At 36.1% G+C, this 10,000-nt stretch overlaps 1 protein-coding gene across 1 annotated transcript in view; it reads right to left on the reverse strand.

Moving 5' to 3' along the window:
• Positions 1–10,000, reverse strand: part of LOC135213081 (uncharacterized) — a 382,584-nt gene that overhangs the window by 289,962 nt on the left and 82,622 nt on the right. The window lies entirely within an intron of this gene.

Here is a 10,000-nt window from a genome sequence, read left to right on the forward strand (position 1 = left end):
TTAACATATGTACATTTTTATTCTGGCCACCATCTTAATATTAAAATTTCAAATTTTTCTTCTATGTTCCTACGCACTTTGCGTATCACGAGTCCACAATATCTGGACCAAGAAATAGAAATACATAGATAGAAGCGATCTCTGCTACCCACCTCATTTAATTGATTTATGTTATCAAAAAGCTCACAAAAAGTTTATATGTGTTTGCTATTAATGAAAAAGAATGCCTATGTACTTAGCTTACTTTCCTTTCGTGGATTTGAAACCATAAAATCAATATTTAAAACGTTTAATGTTAATGTAGTGTTCTCTTATAACAATACCATTAAAGATATGCTAATAAGAATAGTCCCGTAACAAATAACAACCTCGTTTACAAAATTCCTTGTAAGGATTGCCCATCATTTTACATTGGTCAGTCAGTAAAAATTTATGTGTACGTATTAAGCAGCATATGTATTCAGTTAGAACAGCCCAGACTTCAAAATGCACTGTTTATCCATCTGAGTGAAAAATCTCATTGTATTAATTGGGGTGATACCTCGGTAATTGCTAGATCTAATGATTATGTTTCAAGAAATTTACTGGAATCGGCAATTATACAAATCACTAATAAAAACAACCTAAATCTTAGTCTGGGAATGTACCATTTGGACCCATATATTTGTAAGATGTTTATGAAGGACCTTAAAATAAATGAACAACTAATAAATTAGTCCCACATGTATATAGTTATTTATTTCATCTCTCTCTCTCTCTCTCTCTCTCTCTCTCTCTCTCTCTCTCTCTCTCTCTCTCTCTCTCTCTCTTTCTAGTCGATATTCTCTCTCCTTCTTTCTCTGCTCGATATATATTTATATTTTCTTTCGTCTTTTCATTAATAATAATTTCTTGGGAAAATTTTGTATAAAATTCATGATATTAAATTGTATTCTACCGTGTTTTTTTCAAAATGTACCGTTTTCTGGAAGAATAACTTGTTTACCGCGTGTATCCTTCAAGGTGTGGCTACCCTCAGGCGGTTCCTCCTATCTGTAGAGTGAAATCGCCCATATTGCTAATCTTGTAGTGTCAGTTTGGATATTAAGCTTTCTTTTGACTATGTTGTCCTCTGTAAAAATCAGTTTGGCCTTCAGTAAAGGGTCCGAACAGGACCGAAAGTACTCAACTATCTTGCTTTTTCATTTTTTCCCTTCGTTGCACCTGATTTTATGTATATATATATATATATATATATATATATATATATATATATATATATATATAGATATATATATATGATATATATATATCATATATATATATATAATATATATATAATTATATATATATATACTATATATATATATATATATATATATATATATATATATCATATATATATTATATATATATATATATATATATATATATCTATATATATATATATATATAGATATATATATATATATATATATATACATATATATATATATATATATATATATATATATATATATATATAGTATATATATATATATAATATATATATATTATTATATATATATATATCAATTCAAGCTACAAATGTCCTTTAATATCTAAATTCACTTTACCTCCCAAATGATATATTTTACTTTACCTCCCATGATAGCATATATACCGAAGGGGAATTTTTTAGTTGATATAATTTCGTCCCCCCATAGGGATCGAGCCACCGTCCAAGTGGACGGGGACGAAATCAGGACAGTCAGTGACACTATCCAATCAGCCAACAGTACATATATGAAAATATATCATTTGGGAGGTAAAGTGAATTTAGATATTAAAGGACATTTGTAGCTTGAATTGATATATAAATGGATCACGGTTCGATGTGATAATTATTCATATATGTCAAGTTAACGTAATTTATTGATTGTTTATTTTCTTAGATCAGCCTTGTAACTTAGTTTTAAGTGTTCTCTTATATTTAGTTCAGCAGCTGTATTTTCTTTACGTTAACGTAACGTTCAGTGTTTTTGCTCAGTGATTCCTCCTCTTGTTGTGAATTACCTAACTATCGTGTTAAACGATTGTTTTTATTTTGTTTTCGAGTTGGAATGGAACTGTAGTGCTGTGAGTGGAGGCCGGCCAAAAATAGTTCGGGCCTGTATAAGCTTCTGGACGTACGCTCTTTTGTTGGCAGCTTTCTGAGATTTGTCTTACGCCTTTTTGGAGGAATACTCCGACGGACCTCCCTTGGAAGTGGTTTTGCGTAGATGTGGGCTGAGCCATCTACGACGTAACGTATACATCGTTGGAGTTTGATCACGGCTGTGATTTCGCAGGTGTTTAGTCACTTGCGACGCCCCTGTACTCCTGTTTCCCGCCTGAGGATTTGGCGGAAGACGTGGTCGTCGCTGTCCCGCCACGTAGGAGGCGTTACGCCAACCACTGTCCTGTCCGTCTTCAGCTGCTAGTCCAGGAAAGCTAAGGGCTCGTGAGGAGGCACGTAGGGAGGCAATTGCCAGGTAAGAGGTGATTATCCTGTGTTGTCCCTCGGGATTGAACTCGACCCCTGTGTCTACCTGGTCAATTTGCGAGCTCCCCCGTATGGCTGTTGAGAGGTTGAAGCGACCTCCAGGAACTCCTGTGCGTGTCTCTGTAACATAGGATTTACGCACCATCTTAAGGGTTAATTGTAGCTGATTATATTTATATATATATATATGTTGTGTTGAGTTAGGGGTATTTGGTATTCATTGCCCCTCTGAATTAATTTGAATTAGTTTTAAGTTTAGTACCAACTCGGTTAGGTAGGAGATTTAAGGTTTTCCTGTCTTTATTTTCTCTAGTCTTCCTTCATCCTTATAGTTATAGGTTAGTGGTTTTTCATTATTGGGCCGTATTATTATTATTTGAGCTTTGGCATATTATGTGTCCTTTCCTTGCTTTGTTAGGGTCAGCTTTTAAGTATTAGGTATCCTTGTGAGCCGGTTATTGTTATTGCTCATATTCATTAAGTTTACTCACAAGGCTGATTTAGTGTTAAGTGTACTTTATTATTAAATATTGTTAATTTTATTCTGGTGTTTGTGTCCACATTCCTCTTACCCTGTGTACTTTTCTACTGCCTACGATCCCTGTGATTATTTAAGTATAAAGAACCTGTATTACGGCCAAAGGGGTCGTAACAATTTGGCGACCGTGACAGGATCGTACGCAGGTGTGCACAGAGTTTGGGTTTGTGGAGCAACTCTGGGATAGGTTGCAATATTTAATTTGGTTTTGTTGCTTACCTTACTTTCCCCCCCGTAGGACATTCATTATGGAGGATTTTGTTTTTGACCCAGCCAAATTTTTGGGCTCTGTTGACTGTTTAAAATATCTTGCTATATTAAGTAAAGAGCATTTGAGGAGTTGTGCTCGTTGGTTAAATATTTCTTTTAGACCCACGGACACTAAGGCTCAGTTGTTGTTGTCTGTTAAGGCGATGGTGGCTCGTGGTATAGCCGAGGGTGAGGATTTGGCTAGGGATATGATTAGTGGAAGTTCTGATGATGAGAATTCTGTTGATGAGGTTAGTGGTTAATCCTGGGCTATCACTATTTGAGGACCACCCTCGTACGGTGTTATTTATACTGGTCCAGGTAATTTAACTGTAAAAACTGGAGTCTCTAATAATCCCTTTGTTGATGTAGAGCCAGAGCCATTGGAACCTGTGACGAATCCTGAAAATGAGAACCTTAGCCTAATTTGTAAACGAATAGAGTTATTGAAGGTACAATTCGAGGAGAATGAGAGGGCGAGGCGCCATGAGTTGGAAATGGCTAGAATTAACTTAGACTTGGCTAGGTTACGCGCTAACCCTGACTTTAACAGTACTCCCACGGTCCTTCTTCCCGATAGGTTTAACATGAGTGTGGCATTAAAGTTGGTGCCTGTGTTTGATGAGGGTAACGTGCCCTGAGTTCTTTAAGGCTTTTGAGCGGGTGGCCACTAGGTTGTCTTGGCCCACTGAGATGTGGACTGTATTAATTCAATGCAGGTTAGTAGGTAAGGCCATTCGCCAATATAATGCTTTGGAAGAGAGTGTAGCCAGAGATTACTATAAAGTTAAGGCATTAATTCTCAAGGCGTATGACTTGGTCCCTGAGGCTTATCGCCTGAAATTTAGGAATTCTATGAAGCCTGATACTATGTCGTATGTGGAGTATGCCCGTCTTAAGGAGGAGCAGTTTGACGACTGGGTAAGAGTCGCCAGGTGGTCTCCTTCTCCTCCTTGAGGGAGCTGATGCTACTTGAGGAGTTTAAGAAAACTTGTAGTAAAGAACTTAGAATTCACCTAGAGGAGGTAAAAGCATATAACCTAAGTAAAGCTGCTCAGATAGCTGATGAGTTTGTGTTAACACACCGTGTAGGTAGTAGTAGTTTTGGCTCATCAGTCGTTAAATCCCAGCCTGCCAGGCCAAACAATAATAATTGGAGATCCAATAAACCCCTTTAAAACAAAGGTGAAGCTAGCCAGGGAAATAACCCGAGTGGAAGGACACGGGTGTTTCCCAGAGTAATCAAAGTTCCAGTAATGTTGGTAGAGCTAGGGGTAACTTGTTTTTTGGTGCCACGAGCAGGGTCACTTTCAAGCTCGGTGTCCTGCCCGGAGGAGGTATCTCCAGCGGAACGGAAGGGGAGGTAACAACAATGTCCCCATATCTTTGATTGCTAATGTCCCTACTACCCCTAATGCTGAAGTTGAGTGTTCCCCAGGAACTGAAGGAAGGGTTATGTTTAGTGGTAGTGGAGGTGAAAATAAACCAATCGCCTACTAGCTCTCCTTTGTTTGACTTTTTGACAAATATATTTGGCCTGGCAGTTTGGTTATTGATAGTAAAGTTGTCAGAGTGAACTTCTTAAGGGACACTGGGTCTGCTCGATCATTGGTGTTGTCTAAGGTTTTGAAGGATGTTGGTGAGCATTCTGGAAATTATGTGGTCCTGGGTGGGTTCCCTGATACAGTAGTTTCTGCACCTTTGGTGGAGGTAGAGGCATTCTTCCCAGGGTATCACAAGGTGACAGAATTGGCAGTGGTAGAAAAGCTCCCATCCCTGTATTGACGGCATTTTGGGAAATGATATGTTGGATGCCCGAGGTTATGAATTATTCCCAATAGTGTCTGTAACTGCAATTCCTGTGGCAATTACCACTCGAGCTTCTGCAAAGGCTGCTGCCGCCTTACAGAATGAGATGATAAATAGTACTTTAGTATAGTAGAGGTAGAGGTAGAGAGACCCGGGTCTGTAGGTAGTAGTAGTAGTAGTAGTTTTATGAATAAAATATTTAATCCTGATTGTGACCGTGTAAGCTTTATTGAAGCTCAGAAGGCTGAATTCAATTATGAATTAGGAGGTACGGATGATTTAACAAAACCAAGGTTCTGTGTGATTAGAGGTTTGTTGTATAGAGTTAGTCGTCCTCTGGATCACAGCTTGACCAAACCTCTCGGGTAAAACAGATTGTGGGTACCTTCAAATATCAGAAATGATGTCCTTGGTTTAGCTCATGAGGATTCCTTTTCTGGTCATTTTGGAGTTTGCAAAACCCATAGTAGATTGGCAAAGTATTTTTGGTGGCCAGGATTGAAATCCTCGGTGAAGAAATTTGTAGGAAGTTGTGAAACATGTCAAGTAATGGGTAAACCTAATAAACCTATTCCTAAAGCCCCTTTGCATCCAATACCTGCAATTGGGGATCCTTTTGCAGAGTTGGTTGTTGATGTGGTTGGGCCTTTGCCCTGAACTAAATCTGGATTTACTTATCTTTTGACTATAATGGACAGAGCTTCTAGGTTTCCTGAAGCTTTTCCTATGAGGAAAATTACATCCAAAGTAGTGTTTGAGAAACTAATAGAATTTTTTTCCAGGTATGGGTTGCCTCGTAAAATTCAAACTGATTGTGGAACTAATTTCACGAGCAAGGTATTTAAGGGTAAATGTGCTGAACTGGCCATTCAGCACATTACCAGTGTACCTTACCACCCAGAGAGTCAGGGTGTAGTGGAAAGGTTCCACCAAACCCTTAAGTCTATTCTAAAAAAGTAATGTTATGAGCAAGGCGAGGATTGGGATAAAGGTCTTCCCTTTGCTCTCTTTGCTTATAACGTAATCATCCCAATTCTTCCACAGGTGTAGCTCCATTTGAGTTGATTTTTGGACATAAAGTACGTGGTCCTCTAGAAATTTTCCATGAGTTGCTAGAGGTTAGTCATAAGAAAGTATTGAATGTGGGCGAGTTCGTTGAGGACCTGAGGAGTAGATTATCAGCTGCCTGGAAATTTGCCCAGGATAATTTGGTGTTGTCTCAGGCCTCAATGAAGGAAAGATTACTAATCCAGAGCTAACATTAAGAAGAAGCATCAAGTTAAAAACCCAGACTGCAGAACTCATTATCAAGAAGAAGAAGCGATCACATAACTGAACACTCTACCTTTCAAAAACGCACCACATATAAACAGGGCACCACCACTTAACATATATATATATATATAATATATATATATATATATATATAATATATATATATATATGATATATATATATATATATATATATATATGTATATATATATATATATATATATGATATATATATATATATATATATAATAATAATAATGGGGCCACTGCCTTCGTTATTCATTTTTGGTAGTGAAAGCCAGAGCGGTAGGCAAACTGAGTTTGATAACACGTTCTCCTCTCTCTCGACTGGCAACAGCTCTCTCTCTCTCTCTCTCTCTCTCTCTCTCCATTTCACTAGGTCATCAAATCAAGAGTCGGAACTACAAAAATATACATTATTTAAAAGCAAAGTATTATTTGAATAACTCAGGTTCTTACAGGATGATTAAATGGAATGATAACTCAAAGTTCAGATAACTCAGATAACCCCCGGTAATTAACAGTATTCAGTAATTAGTCACACCATTCACTCCAGAATATAGTTCCCCTACCAGAACACCTGTTTCCCTCCACTAGAACCGCCTGCTTAAAAGACACAGGAGTTAACAAACTATAAGCATACACAATTGTAAATACAAAGTCAAAAGATTAAATGAAATAGAACATCTTTACAAAATATCAAAAATACAGTCAAGCCACACCTTTGGCTAAAGCACAGTAGTTCTTACCCATTTTCAGCCAGTTTCACTTAACAAGACAAAAGAAACGTTCGCAGAGTCATCCCAGTATCTACCTTCTCTCCCCGTAACGGTCTATATGGTTCTGGCTAATTACATGCTATTATGAATGGACATAGCTCGTATGGACGCCTGAATTCGCACCCACCGTACACGCCCTGAAACTGCTCTAATCCAGTTCCAAATCACCTCTGACGAAAGGCCATAACAACGGAAGAACGTTGAACACCTGTTAAGGTAAGGATCTTTGATGTCACCACCCGCCCAACAAGACATATCAGCATTCCTGACATATAGTGCTACGCATGCCTATCATGAAAATAACTTTCCCACTCGCTACAGAAAAAGTTTAAAAGAATTGGAGAATGAAAATAGCTTACACATTACCAAGGCTGATAAATCTAATAGTTTAGTGGTTCTTGACAAAACTGACTACATATCACGCATGCATACTTTACTAGAGGATGAAATAACTTACAAAAAACTCGTAGAAAATCCGTTGGACCAAGTAATAAAAAACTTTAATATCGATATCAAACAAATTCTTAAAGATAAAAGAGAACTTTTGTGTAAGTTAACTGCAAAGTGTCCCTCTTTACCTTATTTATATGGCCTAGTCAAAACTCTTAAGGAAAACAAACCTATGCGCCCAATTATTAGTACTGTAGGATCAATTGCTTATAAACTATCTAAATATCTTACTAAACTGTTATCCCCGCTACTAGGAACTGTATCTAATTCACACATCCGGAATTCACTTGATCTTGCGGAAAAATTAAATAACATTGTACTAAACCCTAGCGATATTTTTGTCAGTTTTGATGTATGTTCTTTGTTTACAAAAGTCCCTATTGACTCTGTGCTAGAATGTTTAAGTAATGAACTTGTACTGCATGAATTGCCTATGTCCGTTAGTCACATAATTTCCTTGATTAAGTTATGTATTTGTGATTGCAGATTTATTTTTAATGGAGAATATTACCAACAAATATTTGGTATGGCCATGGGTAACCCTTTATCACCTCTCCTTTCAAACTTATATATGGAATTTTTTGAGAGACAACACCTTCCGAATATCACACTTGTCCCCTTAAAATGGTACCGATATGTCGATGATATCTGAGTAGTCTTACCTGTTGGTATCGATGTAAATGATTTACTGTCTAAATTGAATAATTTAGTGCCATCCATAAAATTCACTGTTGAAATTGAAAATAACAATGTCATCCCTTTCCTAGATGTATTAATACATAGAGAATATTTCCAATGCAAATTCAGTATTTATAGAAAACCCACAAATAATTTAACATATGTACATTTTTATTCTGGCCACCATCTTAATATTAAAATTTCAAATTTTTCTTCTATGTTCCTACGCACTTTGCATATCACGAGTCCACAATATCTGACCAAGATAGAATACATAAAAAAGATAGGAAGCGATCTCTGCTACCCACCTCATTTAATTGATTTATGTTATCAAAAAGCTCACAAAAAGTTTTATAGTGTTGCTATTAATGAAAAAGAAATGCCTAAAAATGTACTTAGCTTACTTTCCTTTCGTGGATTTGAAACCATAAAATCAATATTTAAAACGTTTAATGTTAATGTAGTGTTCTCTTATAACAATACCATTAAAGATATGCTAATTAAGAATAGTCCCGTAACAAATAACAACCTCGTTTACAAAATTCCTTGTAAGGATTGCCCATCATTTTACATTGGTCAGTCAAGTAAAAATTTATGTGTACGTATTAAGCAGCATATGTATTCAGTTAGAACAGCCCAGACTTCAAATGCACTGTTTATCCATCTGAGTGAAAAATCTCATTGTATTAATTGGGGTGATACCTCGGTAATTGCTAGATCTAATGATTATGTTTCAAGAAATTTACTGGAATCGGCAATTATACAAATCACTAATAAAAACAACCTAAATCTTAGTCTGGGAATGTACCATTTGGACCCATATATTTGTAAGATGTTTATGAAGGACCTTAAAATAAATGAACAACTAATAAATTAGTCCCACATGTATATAGTTATTATTTCATTCTCTCTCTCTCTCTCTCTCTCTCTCTCTCTCTCTCTCTCTCTCTCTCTCTCTTTCTAGTTCGATATTCTCTCTCCTTCTTTCTCTTGCTCGATATATATATTTATATTTTCTTTCGTCTTTTCATTAATAATAATTTCTTGGGAAAATTTGTATAAAATTCATGATATTAAATTGTATATTCTACCGTGTTTTTTCAAAATGTACCGTTTTCTGGAAGAATAACTTGTTTACCGCGTGTATCCTTCAAGGTGTGGCTACCCTCAGGCGGTTCCTCCTATCTGTAGAGTGAAATCGCCCTTATTGCTAATCTTGTAGTGTCAGTTTGGATATTAAGCTTTCTTTTGACTATGTTGTCCTCTGTAAAATCAGTTTGCCTTCAGTAAAGGGTCCGAACAGGACCGAAAGTACTCAACTATCTTGCTTTTTCATTTTTCCCTTCGTTGCAAAAAACCTTTATTTATGTATATATATATATATATATATATATATATATATATATATTATATATATAATATATATATATACTATATATATATATATATATATAATATAATATATATATATTTATATATATATATATATCAATTCAAGCTACAAATGTCCTTTAATATCTAAATTCACTTTACCTCCCAAATGATATATTTTTCATATATGTACCGAAGGGGAAATTTTTTAGTTGATAATAATTTCGTCCCCCCATGGGATCGAGCCACCGTCCAAGTGGACGGGGACGAAATCAGGACAGTCAGTGACACTATCCAATCAGCCAACAGTACATATATGAAAATATAT

Source organism: Macrobrachium nipponense, chromosome 19, assembly GCF_015104395.2.
Source record: "Macrobrachium nipponense isolate FS-2020 chromosome 19, ASM1510439v2, whole genome shotgun sequence".
NCBI lineage: Eukaryota > Metazoa > Arthropoda > Malacostraca > Decapoda > Palaemonidae > Macrobrachium > Macrobrachium nipponense.